Below are 4,815 nucleotides of genomic sequence, written 5' to 3' on the forward strand. Positions count from 1 at the left end.
AGTTGAGGTGGTTTGGACATCTGATAAGGATTCCCCCTGGGCGCCTCCCTTTGGAGGTATACCGGGCACGATCAACTGGGACGAGGCCCCGAGGTCGGCCCAGGACCCGTTGGAGGGATTATATCTCCCAGTGGGCCTGAGAGCAGCTGGGGAACCCCTGGGTTCGTCTGGGCTTCTCTGCTCTTCCTATTGCCACTGCGAGCCTAGAAGGACTAAGCGGTTAAGAAAATGGATAGATGAAATTAAATACACACACACACACACACACACACATTTTCAGAACAACTTGTCCCATACGGGGTCGCGGGGAACCGGAGCCTACCCGGCAACACAGGGGGTGTAAGGCCGGAGGGGGAGGGGACACACCCAGGACGGGACACACCCAGGACGGGACGCCAGTCCGTCGCAAGGCACCCCAAGCAGGACTTGAACCCCAGACCCACTGGAGAGTAGGACCCGGTCCAACCCACTGCGCCACCGCACCCCCTTACAATGATGTTAAATTGGTATTAATTTTGCAGTTACTGGTGTTTAATCCCTATTAAACTGTATTTAATGTAAATGAAGTAAACGCAGTAAAGTACATCTTTCCCTCATACAATGAAAACCTGCCGCAGTGACATGAAAATATGAACTATTTTTCACACACTGGGCTTATTTTTCTGTGCTATAGAATTTTTACATGGTAATTTTACTGCTACAGCAGGTATTTTATTCACTGCTTATTATGTTTCACTCTGTAAAACACACAGACACTGTGCTTCTCCCTCGATCAAAAATAACTGCTGAATGTAACTAATAATAAATCATACAGATACCTTTTATAATGTACATGAAACTGCCACTGGAGTCAAACCCGACTCATAGCAACCGACCACATGGTGTCTGTAGGTAAGAGAGAGAATGAACGTGGTTTAACGCATTACTGCTTTCCTCTGTGTGTGTGTGTGTGTGTGTGTGTGTGTGTGTGAGAAGGCGTAAAGCTTCATGCAGCTACTTCTTTCATGAACATGGATTCATATGGTGAAAAGAAACAAACTAAGTGGACTGAAAAATCACACGTCTGCATGTAACCGTGTCTTTCTGTCATGGCTGGTTCCGGAAGGAAGCGGCGGACCCAAATGCGGAGTGGGGTAAGGGCTTTATTCAGGAAAATCCAAGAATCTTCTTCACAGAACAGGCAAAAGGTCTCTCATGCGCAGACGTCGTTGAAGGGACAATCCAAAAGGCGAGGTCGATAATCATAAAGAGGCACGAAGGCTAGGAAGCAGGGTAAAGAGACTGGGAAAGGACTAAGGGATCGGGAAGGAGTTGAGGGCCAGCAAGGAGATCGCGAATCACAAGGCCGAACATGGTTCCGCATCAGCTCCTACTTTGGCGCTGTCTTATATGCGTCAGTCTGTGCCGCGCCCCAGGTGTTCCGCGTTGGCTCGTCTGCGTGAGCGTGGCACTTACTGCCAATGTAATGAGCACGCTGTATTTTCTACGAGATGTTTGTCGCTTTGGGGAAAAGTGTCTGATAAATGAACACATGTAAATGTAAATGTGTGTGTGTTTGTGTGTTTGATACCTGTGCAGGTGGAGTAGCTGAACTCATCTATCAATTAATAGGAAAAGAGGTTCAACTGGATCCAAAAGTGACTGAAACCATCAGCAGCATCACATGGAGGAAAGAGAACAACAAACTAGCTGAGTGGATCAGTAATAAAGTGGATTATTATGGCAGATGTAGGACTAAAGACCAGTGTGACCTGAATTCCACTACTGGGGTGTTTATAATGAAAGGGTTAAAACCAGAAGATACAGGGAATTACTTTGTTGATTTAAATTCTCTAGCATCTGCAAAGACATTTCAGCTCGCTGTACTTGGTAAGTTGGATTTAAGTATTATTTGTATTAATGCGCTAAACAGTATTGAACGCAGTGAGACACACACAAGTATAAATATCGATATCGTACAGTGAACTTCGAGCTGCACACACACCATCGGGTCACATTTACTGTGGAACTCAGATGAACGAAAGCAGCTCTGGGTTTGTTAGAACTTCCACTGTTTCCCCAAGGCTCTTTAAACACTCAAGTGCGGAAATATTACAGTGATTTGTGCCACAGGTGTATTTTTATTCTTCTCTCACCTGTTCCAAAAACTATGAATATTTACACCCTGTATAAACTGTCTACATACATTTCATGGTGTTCCTGTAGTTTTTACTGTGTTTCCCCCTTTTTTGATCATACTCTGTGTTCTGGTCTTTCGGTAAGATGGTGTGTGAACATGGTGTGTGTGTGTGTTTGTGTGTTTGATACCTGTGCAGGTGGAACAGCTGAACCCGTCTATGGATTAATAAGAAAAGAGGCTGAACTGAAACCAGAAGTGACCGAAACCATACGCAGCATCACATGGAAGAAACAGAAGGACAAAATAGCCGAGTGGGACGGAAGTGATAAACCGGAATATTATGGCAGATGTTCGAAAGACCAGTGTGACCTGAGTCCCACAACTGGGGTGCTGGTAATGAAAGGGTTAAAACGAGAAGATGAATGGACATATTCTGCTGAAATAAATGGGAAAACATCTCAAGAGGAGTTTCTGGTGACTGTACTTGGTAAGTAGGGTTAAAGTTTAGCTTTATAATTTTATATCTATTATTCCAAAAAATGGAGGGGGGTGCGGTGGCGCAGTGGGTTGGACCGCAGTCCTGCTCTCCGGTGGGTCTGGGGTTCGAGTCCCGCTTGGGGTGCCTTGCGACAGACTGGCGTCCTGTCCTGGGTGTGTCCCCTCCCCCTCCGGCCTTACGCCCTGTGTTGCCGGGTAGGCTCCGGTTCCCCGTGACCCTGTATGGGACAAGCGGTTCTGAAAATGTGTGTGTATTTCAAAAAATGTGAAATGAGAAAGCAGTGATTTGTAAATGCTCTTTTACCCATATTTCACTGAAAAGAGGACAAGGACAAAATAATGTTGTGCCTCATACATTTAAAAAAATTGTAAATATAAGCTAATTCCACTTCTGATGCCTGCAGCATGTTCCAAAAAGCTGGGATAGACACCTGTTTACCTATGAAATGAGTGGGAAAAAAAAACCTGTTAGGAACTTTCCACAGGTGAACAGGTAACAGGTGACAGGTGACACTGCCATGACGGGGTATAACAGGAGAATTCATGAAAAGCTCCGTTGGTTACAAACAAGGATGAGTCGAGGCTCCACGCTTTGCGCTGCACTCGTGAGTGAATAGTTGAACAGTCTGGAACCAACATTTATCAACATACGATTGCGAGGGATTTAGGGATTTCGCCATCTGTTGTGAATAACCTCCCTAAAAGAGTCCGAGAATCCAGGGAAAACGGTCAAGGGCATAAAGGTCAAGATCGCGACATTGAAGGTCGGTGATGTTGGAGCCTTCGGGCTGCACCGCATCAGTTTGGGTCCGAAATGTGTCTGTAATGAATGTAACCACATGGGCTCAGGACTAGTTTGGAAAACCGTTGTCATAAACACAGTTTGTCGCAGCAAAGTGGTCTCGTGAGTTCGCCTTTCGGCTTGTTTTTGGAGAAAATGGACTTGGGGGAGGGGGCGCGGCGGCGCGGCAAGGTTTGAGCTGGGTCTGCTCTGCGGTGGTCTGGGGTTCGAGTCCTGCTTGGGGTGCCCTGCGATGGATTGGTGTCCCGTCCTGGGTGCGACCCCTCCCCCTCCAGCCCTGGCAGGCCGGGCTCTGGTTCACCGTGACCTTGCTTGGGACAAGCGGTTGTAGCCTCTGTGTGTGTGTGTGTGTGTGTGTGTGTGTGTGTGTGTGTGTGTGTGTGTGGGTGTGGGGACTTCATGTTCTCTGGGCCAAAAACAAAAAGGATCTCAATTTTTACCAAAGCCAAGTTGAAAATCCAGCTTCTGTCATGGTGTGTTGGTGAGTGTATATTTACCAAAATAAACGTTCATCAGTTTAAATTTTACATACCTTGTCTTTGAACTGTTTTCAGTTAAACATGGTTAAAGATCACTTATACTTAACAGTCACTGCTTTCTGTTTTTATTTGCATTTTAAATACTATCGCAACTTCCTTGGAGATGGGGTTGTGTAAGATTTTGGTTACTGATCTCCTTAGTACACATTTCTATAAACACACACTTGGACTGGAGACTCCACTGTGTTGCTGCTGCTGCAGGTGGTGTGTGTTGACCAGCAGGAGGCGCCGTTCACTGTAGAGCCAATGAAAGAGCAAAGTGGCAGAGTAGTGAAGGGGACACTGTACTCTAGAGAGTGTTGTTACTGTCCTCATTTTATTTTTATAGAATGCTCTTCTCACACAGGCAAGAGGAAAAAAAAAAAATCCTCTGGGGGTCCAAGTGCCAGTCGCTGCCCATCACTCACGGGCATTCTAGATTTAAAAAAACTTTTAATTCAATTTACAACTAATAATAACATTATATATAAATATTAACTGGAGAAGAAAACACAACAATCTCAGCATCAGTGAGACATTGAGTCTTTAGAGCCCCCGATTTGATCGCATCTATTTTTTGCCTTGTTTACCTGAGCAGATCTTTTCCTCTACAGATCCTGTGTCCAAACCTAGAGTGAGCAGAGACTGCAGTAAGACCCAGTGCTTCTTGGTCTGTGTGGGAGAGGAGACTAAACACACGAAATACTCCTGGAAAGAGAACGGAAAAACTACACCTGGAAACACCTTGACAGTTCAGATGAGTGGAGACCGGAGTAAAAGTTACACCTGTGTGTTCAGTAACCCTAAGAGTGAGGAGCACAGTGACCCTCTCACTCATATGGACTTATTTCCAGGTCAGTAGTTCAACAACATTGACT

At 45.6% G+C, this 4,815-nt stretch overlaps 1 long non-coding RNA gene across 1 annotated transcript; it reads left to right on the forward strand.

Moving 5' to 3' along the window:
• Window positions 1-1,837: 1,837 nt before the first annotated feature.
• On the forward strand, window positions 1,838-4,575 carry LOC114912194 (uncharacterized). Its single transcript, XR_003798138.1, has 3 exons — window positions 1,838-1,869; window positions 2,316-2,606; window positions 4,552-4,575. It is a non-coding gene; the product is annotated as an uncharacterized LOC114912194 (long non-coding RNA).
• Window positions 4,576-4,815: the final 240 nt, after the last annotated feature.

Source organism: Scleropages formosus, chromosome 14 (genome assembly GCF_900964775.1).
Source record: "Scleropages formosus chromosome 14, fSclFor1.1, whole genome shotgun sequence".
Classification (NCBI taxonomy): domain Eukaryota; kingdom Metazoa; phylum Chordata; class Actinopteri; order Osteoglossiformes; family Osteoglossidae; genus Scleropages; species Scleropages formosus.